The following is a 13,565-nucleotide window of genomic DNA, read 5'->3' on the forward strand; positions in this document are numbered from 1 at the left end:
TGAAATGTGTGACTACAATGATGAGCAGAAACAATCTTTTTTTTTCCTTGCCTAAGAGAATGGTATACTGTACAAACATGATGGAGGGAACCAGAAATTAAAGTAACCACTTTTATGAAACAGAACTGTGTTGCATGTGTCATTTATTCTGATTTACATGAGACTTACACTCCAAAGTGTGTCAAAATGTGTGTTTATAGTGACCTGGCTTTCCTTGATTCCTGTGATTTCAAGAACAATATTTGTTCTTTAGCAGTCCTGACATCTGCCATCTTACATAATCTTGTCATGATGTGTGAAGAAGAAGAAAAAAAAAAGAGCCAAAAAGGTGTTAGATCTCAACTTTATGCGGCCGTTTGGTTAGGCCACAGCACCAAGAAATTGCTCCTTGCGGAGAAAGATGGAGGTGGGAGTTAATATCTGCCTGTGAGGAAAAGTAATATCTGTCAGAATATAGTCTCTATGGGAGGGGACAGATACTCCCTTTGGACATTGGTTGCTAGTAGTGATTTACAGAGGCTGCCAGGAAATGTACATATTATATTTTGATGCCCAAATTCCATGTGATCTAATTTGGTTGGTGGTTTTTTTTTATATTTGTCTCCTTACCAGACACTAAAATGTGTTTTCAATTTCTGATGTTAAGATACCATCCAAGGCAGATTTTGGTTTTTACTATGGTTGCTTCTGGTGAATGATTGAAGCAAAATTTTGGTCGACTGGAAATAGAATCACCATTGATTCAACTGGTCTCCTGCGCTGTCGGCAGCAAGCGAGTTGCTGAATTGCTCAGTAACTGTCACAGATGGGGGTCATATCTCGGTACGTATGAAAAATGTCCGCCGCAAGCCTCAGTGCACAGTGCTGAGTATCAGTGACGGAGCCTGGGAGTCAGACACACAGCAGCACAGCTCAGCCTGGCCCCACGCCAGCAGCAGCAGTTACTAGAGCTCACTGGATGCAGTTACCTACTTACTGACCCACAGCTCAGAAACTCCCAGGACAGTGGACTGTAAGTAAGGAGGATGTGTGTGTTTGTGTATGTTTGTGTGTGTGAGAGAGACATAAAGAAAGAGAACGGCAGAGAGAGTGTGTGCGTGTGTGTGTGTGTGTGTGTGTGTGTGTGTGTGTGCGGGTGCAGAATACATCCCTATAAGCATGTGTTTGTGTGTTAAATCATGCTCAAGTGCTCTTGCTCATCCTCAGTTTCTGCACTACATGATAAAGGACCGTGGATCAAGCTCCTTTTTTGTGTTTTTCCTATCAATGGGCAGCTTTCTAGTTCTATGCCCATTGCCCTCTGCTTGCTGTTATTACACTTGGCCCAATCAATGATAATCTCGGGTGCATTGTCATTCAGTAACAAGAAGAAACTGTGGTAATTGCAATAAGCCGAGTCCACCCTCCATCCTTTCGGCTCTCAGGGCCACTTTACACATACGGCTGTTAAACCTCTTCCCACTACTAAATTGAATGAAATTGCTTGGATCACATCCCATTGTGGTGCACACTTGGCTGGAAATGGATGCAGCAATTTGGTTAGGTATAGCTTCAGCAACCATTATTGTCACATGGTGCAATTTAGCCTTAGCAGCGTAGCATGGAACCAGGCATTATCCAGCTCTAACATCTCAGCATGGACACAAATTAGGAGTAAAGGCTGCACACAGTCATACATCCATCGCAACGCAGCCTTATTATGGGCTGTTGACAGCAACACATCATCTGCCTTTTGAGCTGCCAGGCGCAACACCTGCTCTTTACCTCTGCTTAGTGGCTGAGCATTTATACAAGTGCAGTCAAATGGTACAGATTTACTGTATATCACTGTTGTGCAAGAAAAACATTTGCAAAATGTCAACAGTCACACTGGTGTGAAAATAGCCTGGCTTGCTGTCTCTAAACACATGCCTCCCAGGTCTACTCATGTCCTTGAGTTTGAAAAAAACAAAACAAAGCTGAGCATTCCAGTCTAATTCTAGCCTCACTTGTGCTGAGTAGTGGATTTAATAAAATGCTGCACAGCTCCCACAGGTAATCTTCAACTCTACAATCTATGAGTCAACAAAGTGTTGTTTCTTTAATTGATATCCGACCGCATGTGCTTAGACTTCCACTAAAGCAGGAACTGGGACTTCCAGTGTGTTGGCTTGGCCACACAGGTTGTGTGCGTAAATGTCCCTCTATTTTTCTCCCAGGCTGCGTCACACTTCCATTCTTAACCTGGCAGTCCTGCGCACTTTGAAGCACATCTCACTATTCAGTATCCTGTAAACAAATTCATTTCCCACCACTGCTCCACCTCTGTCCCCCATGAGTTACACAGATATGGGTTGAGGTGTACACAGTGTAAACATGCACACACACACACACACACACACACACACACACACAAACACACACATAAACACATGCATATATCACTTCAGTCCCCCACAAATGAGCCACACTTAGAGAGGCTAACGTGTGCACATACTCACTCAATCATGCACACACACACACACACACACACACACACACACATATTCACACGCAGTAATGGGAATCCCATCTTCACAGCTAATTACGCGCAGGTTCCCTTACAGATGTTTATCTAAAAAGAGCGCATGCAGCCAAGAGGCCACTTCCCATTTTCCCACTGGCCCCGCCACCTGAATTAGGAAGAGGCTGCGGTGCGGCACATTTTTCACACTTTGAGCAGCATTTTCCTGGCAGAAGGGATTGTGGGGGAGGAGATCAATCAGTCATATTCTCACATGGCTCTTTCAGCTCGCTGTCAGCTTCCACACCAGAGGCCAGCTGGTCCTCCACAAGGCCTGTTCAGGGGACTGACCAGACAGCCACCACAGCTCATTACTGTATGACCAGCTAGTCTGCAAACAACCCCGAGCTTTAACTGCATTCGCAGTGAAGGAGTCCATATGTTGTTCAGTAGCAATAAGCAAAGTGTTTTGAATAGACAAAGTGATTTTATGTGACAAAATGTTTTTCATCTTCATCAGACACTTTTCATCAGATCACTTGGAGTAACTGAGTAATGTAACATCCTGCTCTCCTGTCTCACTCAACAGAAGGCTATTGACAAAAACTAAACACATATCAATAAAGCACTTTTTATCATTTGACAGACACTGTTAATCAGATCGCTTTTAAAAATGACAGCGTGCCTCAACAAAACATGTTGTCTGCCTTTAGTTTTTAGCATCACAGGATGAGGGGGCAGCAGTAACTCGGCTTATGGAGGAAGGCGGCTATAGTTTGAATCCTTGGAAATCTGAGCAGGATAATGGATGATGGATGAATAGAAAAAAACAGTAGAAGACTGTGGTTGCACTGGAGATCTCCCAGGTGTAAATGTGTGTAACTGTATCGATGTTAAGCAGGCGTTGCTGAAAAAGCCCATTTGGTGGACAGATCGGCCTCGGGCCAAGGAGCAATTGAGCAGATTTTGGTGGTGAACTGGATCTGCGATTCCCACAATGAGGCAATGATAGTTTGATGATCGTACATTACATTAGGTCATTTAGCAGATGCTTTTGTCCAAAGCGACTTCCAAAAAGTGCATTTTTTCAACAGTAGTCAAACCAGCTGTTGTCACAGTCTTCATCAAGACTTTAATAGGAATAAGTAGCATTTGTAGAATCAGAAAAAACTATAAAACTAATGGAGATAGAGACAAATCCTAAGGGCATTTTTGTCAAGAAATCAATTTAACTTAAAACTTCAGAGATAGGGATGATGTATTTGGGTGTAACAGCAAACCCTCCCTGGATAAATCAAGTACTGTAATGTAGTAATATAGTAATATAACGCCCTGCTCTCCTGTCTCACTCAACAGAAGGTTATTGACAAGACTAAACACATATCAATAAAGCACATTTGCATGTTTCACTCTCCTGTCATCCTGTTTTTCATTCATGTCTGCTATTTTTATTGTTTAAATTATTGCCTTTTATTCATTTTTACCCCCGCCAAGGAGGTTATGTTTTCTCCCCTGTTTGTTTATCTGTCTGTCAGCAGGAAATCTCAAAAAGCTATCAACAGATTTCCATTAAATTCGGAGGACAGATCAGCCTTGGGTCAAGGAATGATTGAGCAGATTTTGGTGGTGGTCTGGATCTGGGATTTCTGCGATGAGACACTGATGTTTTTTTTAGCCATAACTATAAAAATAATGGAGATAGAGACTTGATTCCAAATACTAAGGGAATGTTTGCAGGGTCAAGGAATCAATTTAACGTAATGATGTTTTTGGGTGTAACAGGAAGTTGTTCAGAGTTGGCGGAGGTTTGCGCTCTCTAAGTGCCTTCTATTTATTTGATTGCTTTCAAATGACTTTATAGCAATGATCTAAAAAGTGCTATATAAATAAAGTTAGTCATATTATTATATCATTATCCAGAATAGTGAGTGTGTGAAGTGGTGAGGGGCAGGTTAGTAGTCATTATGAGTTGTGATACAGTTTGAACACAGAGAAACAGGTAGAGCAGGTCACAAGAGCCGGCTGTTTCCCCTCAGTCTGTTTTTTCCTGTTGGATGAGCAGCAAGTCGTGCGTCAGGCTCTCTGCTCTGCTGTGAGACACGGAGAGGTCAATTATCTGATGGCACAGCAAGGGAAGCAGGATACAATGGGCCCCTTTCAAGAACCACCCAATAATAGGTCTTGTAACATGTTTCTTTTCTCAAACTTGATCAGAAGTGAGCAGAGGGATAACAAGGTTCTGGTTTGGACTCCCTATGTTTGCTTTTGCTGCTTAAGTAAAGAAAATACTCTCTTTACATTAATAGAGATCAGGGTTGGGGACAATTCGTGAATGAACTCATCAATTATAGTTCAACTGATAAATTATTATTTATGTATTGTAATTAATGTATACTTATAATTTCAGGAAGTTGAATGAAATTCTGTGAAATTCCAAGTTTTTTAGTTTTTTCTTACCACATATCTGAGATTATATGTTATATATTATCAATACTGAAGATCATAAAATATTAAAGATCACTTTCAGGTGGTATTTTATGCAGAACATGTAATCGTAATACATACATTATGATTGAATGTATTTGATTTGTTTAACTGTCATTCATTTGATTCATGATGTTTGATTTATAATGTTTAGCAAGTCAAGACAAACTCTCTTTGAAGTGGAATTTAATGGAATTTAATGGAATTCAATTATGTTTCCTGTCATTCCAATTCAATTCCAGTTCTGTTTCCATGGAGCTGGGTGACATTCCAATTCCAATTCCAACAACTGAATTGGACTTTACCATGCATTCTCAATTCAATTAATGAATGGCCCCAACCCTGATAGAGATAGGGTATTCATGAATTGGAACATTAAACAGCACATACAGTGTCTGCCTGCTTTTACTCTATGTAATGTTCAATATAAAAACTTACAACATGAGAGTAATCCTTGAGCACAAACCATGGCTCGTAGTTAAAAGTTCACAGCAGAGGAACATGGACACCAGCAATTATCTCCACACTCAAACCCTGCTGGACCACAATACACCTTGTCTTCCTGGATCCCAATTAGACGGTTGAAGCGGCTGCGCTCCCAGACACCCACTGACAACCAGCACCTTTAATAACCGCCGCGACGCCTTGAACCATGAAGAGGAGAACCTTTCGTGTTTCCCTTGCACTGGAGCTTGTACGGTATCAAAGAAGAGCCAGAAATATCTCTGGACCGGCAATAAAGATGGAGCATTGTGTTTTGAGCAAGAAAATTTTCACTGGACTTTAAGTCATTTAAGCACAACAATTGTTCAGTGTGAAAATAAGAAGTAAAAACAACACTCTAATTCAAGTGACATGCTCCGCAATTATTTCTTTCTTTGTCCACAGAATGAATACACGTACACACATGCACACACACACACATACACACACACACACACACACACACAGGTCAGCCATACAAAGCTGTTCCATTCATCCTCACATAAAAGCTATTTGTATCTGACTTCTTGAAGGGTCACAGGTAAACAGGAAGAAGTTTGAAAAGCACCAGGAAGAGCGAGGGAGGTGCAGAGGTCACGGAATCCATCTGTGCTAATATAAACAAACAAGCCGAAGACAAACACTGCCTTCTGACTGTATTAATCGTTTTTTTGGTATTGAGAAAGGCTTTCTGGAACACATTTATTGTCAAAACAAGGCAATCCCACACTATCATTGTGTTAAAAAAAAGCCATATTTAACTTTATCAAACATCACAACATCATTTTTTTTTAGCATACATGAATGAAAAGCCAACTTTTTTTCTTTTTGTTTTGCCAAGAATAAGTATATACACAGACTCTCATTAACAATATATGCAAGCAGTCATTACTGAGAGATTGTAACCACAGACAGAATAATATAATGCTATCAAGTTCCACATTGTTGCAGGTTTTAAACTAGGCTTTAAAAACAAAAGCAAGTGACGTCACTACAGATGTCATGGTCAGAAAATAGCAGTGGTTGACAGCTTATGAATTCATGACGGCAGTGTGCTTGCCAAAAAATGTTCCACCAAAAAAAAAAAAGAAATATTACTCATCCCAAGCAAAGCAAACGCAGGCTCATGAGCAGATGGAAATATCTACATGGCATCTTTGGACGAGCATCAGGAGAAAATTGGCAGGAGGCGGCAGGGATCTTTGGAAATATTTGGAAGCAATTCATTCTTTCAGATTCCACTCCAGCAGTGCTTGGCAAGAGTCCTGTAGGTCAATATTATGATATTGATCTCACTTAATCAGGCATCTTAATTGGAAATACAATACCCTATCAAATGGTGTGAGTGGGATGGCCGACACCAATTTCAAGGGAAACATATTTCCCCTCCTGAGTGATGTGTAGCTCTGATTACAGCGCTTTCTCTTGCTAGCAGGGAACCACTTCAAAAATATGAGGAATTACAATCTGAGGAAATGGGTTTTTTGTTGCATTACAAAACATAGATATATAGATATAGTGCTGCACCTGTGTGATGACACAATATATTTGTTCTTTAGGTGTGTTAAACCCAGTAAAATTGAACCGTCCATATTGTGTTTTCTCCATATCAGTGAGCTTTATTTTTGCCATAGTTCGGTCTTGGAGGACATTCAACATCAGAGTTAATTTAACTGGCTCAACATCCACAGATGTAGATCCTTGGACTACAACCATTGATTTGTATTAGACGTTCTGACCCGTCCTAATAGCCAGTGTCAGAATAGACCGACCGCTCTAAGATCTCCTCTTCTGCGATAGAGCAGTGCCATTATCTTCATGTTCATCATCCTCCTCATCTTCATCTTCAGATGTGATCACCGGAGGTCGGGGATGATTGTCCAGCACTGGGAGGAGGGAGGAGAGATGTGGGAGGAGGGGGGAGATGCATTGTGGTTCCCTTTTGTGGGTCTTCAGAAGGCTGAGGAGGCTGATTTGTTGCATTGATCACTACTCTGATTGAAGCTGCTCATATGGCCACTGCTGAGAGATCCTCGTTGGTTGCTATGGTTTCAGGTCTATGCCAAATCTGTCTCCTGGCAGAGCCGGGCTGTCGTTTTCCTCACACCAGGCAGGTTGGGGAGGAAGGAGAGGCTATCAAAAAATAACCCATGCAGTGATGATTAAATTACCCATCTGGAGACGCCAATATCTTATCCCGTTACACAGGTAAACTTACATGTCTAGTCTTTTTAGGGCTTCATGTGATCAATATGAATTTGGAGAGAGAAGAGCATGAGTCAGTCAGTGAGACAAGGGCAACATCAAGGGCTCTAATGCTTTCCACTATACCAAATCCACTGCAAATCTCCTCAACCACAGCTTGAAGTTGAATGAGCCACCCACCAGCAATCATACCTGGTTACTTGATAGGGGCCCCAATTAGTGAATCGACCGCCGTATGAAACATTTAACAGCTTCACATTGTATTTCTAGCAGTGTAAGCAAAGTGAGTGAGTTGAGGGTAGCGCAGTAATTCCTTGATGAATAACATCGGCGCCTTAATGATTCCCCACCTACCTGGGGAAGGCCTCAGCTCTAATGCATTAGCCACTTAATGTGTGCAGCCCCAGTCAAAAGGGATGATTGCACCCATTCAGCCATCGGTCTGGAGTGCAGCTCTGATACGTCCTGTCCGTAACGACAGCTGAGGAGCGGTGGGCGCTGATTAGACCTCTGTTGAGAAACAACGCGTGGTATCAGTCTCTCACTCCTCATTGATCTCAGAAGGAGGTAGAAGACTTTATTATGCATGAGTAACGATCTACAGTAAGGAGATCGAAGCAATGTTTGCAATGTAGTGTTACTGTAAAGAGAAGGCATTTTAAGAAAGGTCATACAGTGTGGCAAGAAATGTTTTTGAGTGAAACCATAGAGCTGATTAATATTCATGAATCCTACCGTTCACATCTAGCCCCTTCACCCAGCCCTCCTTTTATCCATTTTATAATTATTTCCTTTCAAAGTGTCAGGAAGTGACTGCATGGGAATGTATCTAAATGGACCCAGTATTTCAGAGACTTGAGAGGACATCGCGAAGAGGCAAATGCACATACTAATGGCCATGTTATTTCCCCCTGTCTTCAGACATAATGGCCAAGCTCTTACATAAGGCATCTCTCTCTCTCTCTCTCTCTCTCTCTCTCTCTCTCTCTCTCTCTCTCTCTCTCTCTCTCTCTCTCTCTCTCTCTCTCTCTCTCTCTCTTCTAAGAGGAATCTCATCCCCTGTAACATGAATTTACTAAATGGTAGTAAAGAGCTTTACGAGAGGCTGTCCAGACAACGCTGCCTTCAAAGTTTCATAAACTTCCCTTGCTGTTAGTTGATTCCCGCTGCAAAACAAAGACATACAGTCGCAGTGAAAATGTCGCCCAAAACTAATGAGAGAGCGACAGTCAATTAGTTATATGTCAGTTTGATTGATTATCGTGTTTGTAAGTTAGTTCAGGAACTATAAATGCTTCTTGGAAACACATCACATGGGTTTCCAACTCTTACACAGTTTAAACAATCATACGTTCTATTCACCTTCCGCCAGATATCTGAGTACGAGAGCTGACTTCTCAGAAAGGCCCAAAGGAGCAGTGTAGATGTTTTCCACCAGCTGATGCGTATCCAGTTAGCCAGGTCACTTGGCGCTTGGTGAAGCTTGATTATTGAGACACCGTCCCATTCCAGACCAGGCACAGGCCCAACATGTCTGACAAACAGGAAATTTCAGAGGTAGAGTGTGGAGTACAATTTGTTCAGATTAGACATTAGTCATGTTTCTTCTGTTGATTATATTGTAGTCTAGCATCTAGACTTAAAATCATCATGTTTTCAAGATGTGCAAAAAAATCTGCCAATGGGGTGAGAAAGTTTCACTTGTTCCCAATGCAAATCAACATGTTTTAAGACTTTCTTGGGCATTATCTTGATACTTGATCAAGTGAAATTATCTTACCCATTTGGAGATTTCTTTCACATTTTTAAGGGAAACAAGATTTAAAGACTCAAAACTAAGAGTAAATAGGCTGAACGACTTGAGAGTGATATTGCAGTGAGGGGGGTAATATCTGATAGGAGACAAAGTTCTGTATAAAAACACTTTGGAAACACAACTGTATGATTATACAAAAGAAAAAAAACTCGACTCCATCTCCCACATCACAAATCCAGACACAGCTTTGTCATATTTTCCTGCCTCAGCCCGGTCCAAATGAGCTTATTATGAAGTGAACTCTGCTGTCTGTGCCTCCTGGCCTTTTCATTGGCTTGCATGCAGCAGCTCCGTCACTCATTAAGATGTGAATGCTCAGCACCTGAGTCTTCTGGACAGCTGATTGAAACAGCGAGCATCCAATTATTTCCACTGGCTGGCATTTGAATGGAACCAACAAAAACAAAAACAAAACGTGAACTCATTTAAGGACCGTGTGCACCCGTGGCGATTTAAAAGAATTATCTCAGCGTAACTGTGGAGAGTGTATGATGCAAATGATCAAATGCAAATGATCTTTCCATGGAAGCTCACCATATTCAACAGCAAAATTGAAAGACTAAAACATTACTGATCATATCTGTTTTTTTGTGCTGATTAATCACAAGCTGTTACCAACTGACTCAACCATAAGCCATATGTCCCAATGAGTGTCCTTGGCCTCTGTGTTGCACTATTAACATTATTAATACTTCGACTTGCAAACATTTTCAGTCTCTGTAGTCTCACACCTCACACATCTTCAGCAGACATGTTGACCCTTAAAGCAATATTCCACTTAGTTTTAACGTGGGGGTTATTTGGCACTTGACCGCCATGAAAACTCGAATATAAACTAATCACCAAGATCTGATGCAGCTGGACGTGTTTGTAGCATTCAGATTTTTACTTCCCATTCGTTTGAATGAGGCAACGAAAAAAACCTGAAAACTTACATTTAACAAGTTGGTGAACAGATTCAACAACAGATCCTGCTTTTAAGACAACAAAGCAGTCCTGGGTACCTCCACATTTTGCGTTTCTATTCTTGGTTTACACTAGAATTAGTATTAAAAAATTAAAGTAGATCCGGTCCCCCAAACAGGAACAATCTCTCCTAAATGGTGTCCCTGTGCTCTGTTCTCTTCTATCAATAAAAATGCTATAGGGGGGAATTATGTTCTAAAACGTTGGACCAACAGTCTATTGAAAATCACAGTATAACAGGATCTGTTGTTGAATCTGTTCACGAAGTCTATCAGCCCAGATTGACTTTCTGGTTCAGAAATAATGCTGCGTAGTATCTGATGACTTGAGTTCCTGTGTGTTTGCGCCGGTTTGTCGTGTTCAGCTGGTGTCCTGTCGGTGGTCTGATGATCGTGTCACGGTTGCTAGGGAAGAGAGCGGCAGTGTTTGATGGCGGGGAGTAAGGGAGCTGATGTGGTGTGTTTTCCTCCAGGGTCGTCACTGATGGAGCTGCGGAGTCAAAGGGCAATATCAATGTTCTTTCACTGTCGTACACTTACTTTCCCACTTTTTACCCCCCTGTCTCCCTCTCTCTCTCTCTGTCACTCACACACACACACACACAACACACAGAGGGGGCCGGAGGAGAACAGGGAGTGCTGTCCATTAGTGGCCCCACTGAGACTGGCCTTCTGCTGAACACATAATGCTTCTGCGGCAGGGGGAAACTCCCTCTAGGAGTGTTGACCGAGAAATAATACATTTGCTCTTCACAGATCATTAAGTTTCCATCCCCGTTCACAGAGTTGGATTGGTTTCATTCATTATTTTTGTGTATGTGTGTGTGTGTTGTTGTTATTGTACTTTTCACTTTAGGACTGTCCTCAGGATGCATTCTGCCTGAACTGTTATGAAGAGTTTTGAAAAACGATGATAGAAACGGACATCGTAATTCTAGTAATTTGTAGAAGAGATGAGAGCGGCAGTAGAGAGAGATTTGAGTCACAGGCTTGTGACCGGAAAGTTACATTTAAATACTGAACCGCCTAGGAAAAGTGAAGGAGTGATATTCTTTCTCACTTCAACAAATACTGCCACTTTGCCCTTGAGCAAGGCACTTAACCACCAATTAGATAGATAGACATATAAACAGATAGACATATAAACAGATAGATAGATAGATAGACAGACAGACAGACAGACAGACAGACAGACAGATAGATAGATAGATAGATAGATCAGCATGTTTGTTTTCAGTTTGTTTGAAGTTGCCAGGCAGATCTTAATAGCGTGCTTTGATCTCTTGTAGCGGCGCAGTGGCACCTGAGTGGCTTGCAAAGCCGTCAGAGATTGATTGACGCCATCTGAAGTGATGAAATATAATAAGTTGTGAGCTCAGCCTGGGGGGAAACATGACACAGGATCCTCTGCTCCCATAATGCCGTGCATAGCTATCAGTGAAGAGGTTCTGCGGCTACACATCCACTCCAGTTCTAAAGGCTAATAGGGGTTAGCTCTCCAAATGGGGATGACGCTTGAACTCGGGGAGAAGAGATATGGAGGGGAAAAGAAAAAAAAAAACACCCAACGCCCTAAAGCTGCATCTCCATAGCAACCACATTGTGCCTCTGTTTTCTCCCTCCTTTCATTTGTCCTTAAGAGGCGAGGAATTGGCGGAACAAGGCTTGCACAGAGGAGAGCCTGTGAATACTGATAGACAAGGCCAAAACCAATTACACCTTCGCTTTCTGACATGTGACAGACACGCTGTTCTCGCTCTGGACGGGCTTTCATTAGTTAGGCGTAGGCTGTGGCTACTAAAAAAAAATCCTTCTCTTTTGATGATAAAATATTCTTGAGCTACATACAAAAGAAAGATATAAGTTTTGTGTCAGCTTTGATGTTACCACTCCTTGCGTCAGACGTCAATATTTGTTCACGTGTTTGATGGACTTTATTTACTTTTACAAAACATTCAGCAGCACATACAGATTCATTAAAATGGAATGAAAGCTTTCTATGTGAAATCTTTAAAGTAAGATACTTTCACTTGTACAGCTGTTCAAAACAACTAAAAAGGCTTAGTCATATCCCAGGAGTTCGAAATGAATCTTCTCACTCATAAAAAAAAAACAAAAAAACACAACCATGTGTTGCAAACAGCAGAGGAATGGAAAGGCTTTCTTGACAGAGGCACCAGCAGACTCACACAGCTGCTATAAAACTATAGTTAGAGTTGCACAAAGTGTGTTCAGTATGGTGATCCAAATCCCACCATGCACCAATCTGTCGTCAACTCTCAAGTGCTTTTGAACTTGAGCAATAGTCCAATAGTCATACATAATTTATACAAGGCATGGAGACCCCTTACCTCTTATGGATAGTGGAAAGAGACATTGCTTATTATAGGCCACCCTCTAAATCGTGGCCTCATAAAGTCATAAGTGAAGTTTATTATTCCACCAGTCAAGATAAGAAGTCAAGATGGCCCCTTTCCACAGGGTATCACTGAGTGAATGCAGCGGTGAACTGGCTGGGGCTGAGGTTGAGCATTTCTCCATGGAAACTGTGTTCAATATCGTCATGACAACCTTCAACGGAGGAGAAAAAAATAAAACAACAAATGAGGGGAAACAATGAAAGGGAGTAATCAGGGATGACAGGACGAGGCCTGTGACAGATACTCTCCCTCAACTTGCGGCTCAGTCGCTCTCTCCTCTGCCTCGCGCTGATCTTGTTTCATGAATCACGGCCCGGCAATCTGTCAATCACTGGAGCGTGCTTCCTGGCCCTCGGAGTGTGTGATGCTGCTACACCAAAAGAGTTATTCAGGTGTGCAAAACTATCAGCTACTGTGATGATGACTGCTTTGTTTTGATAGAGTCGTCAAAATATGGCGTTCAAGCAAAGGGAAGCATCCAGCCGGGCAATTATCACCTCCCGCCAAAGAGAGGTACACAAGTTTAAAAAAACACTGTTAAGGTGATAAGTCTCGCAGGAATTAGTGAATTTTTGTTATATAATTTTGTTGTGCGACTGCGACTGCCAACTGCATGGCAGATGCACTGGATATAAGAGCCCATGTGGTGATCACAAGGCATTTTCTGCTGTTAAACCAGGATGTTATGTGATATCTGATGTGACCATAAC

The sequence above is a fragment of the Centroberyx affinis genome, unplaced genomic scaffold (genome assembly GCF_046629955.1).
Source record: "Centroberyx affinis isolate AG114_WGS23_722 - 3 ecotype Tasmania unplaced genomic scaffold, CSIRO-AGI_Caff_v1 ptg000555l_1, whole genome shotgun sequence".
In the NCBI taxonomy this organism is placed as follows: domain Eukaryota; kingdom Metazoa; phylum Chordata; class Actinopteri; order Beryciformes; family Berycidae; genus Centroberyx; species Centroberyx affinis.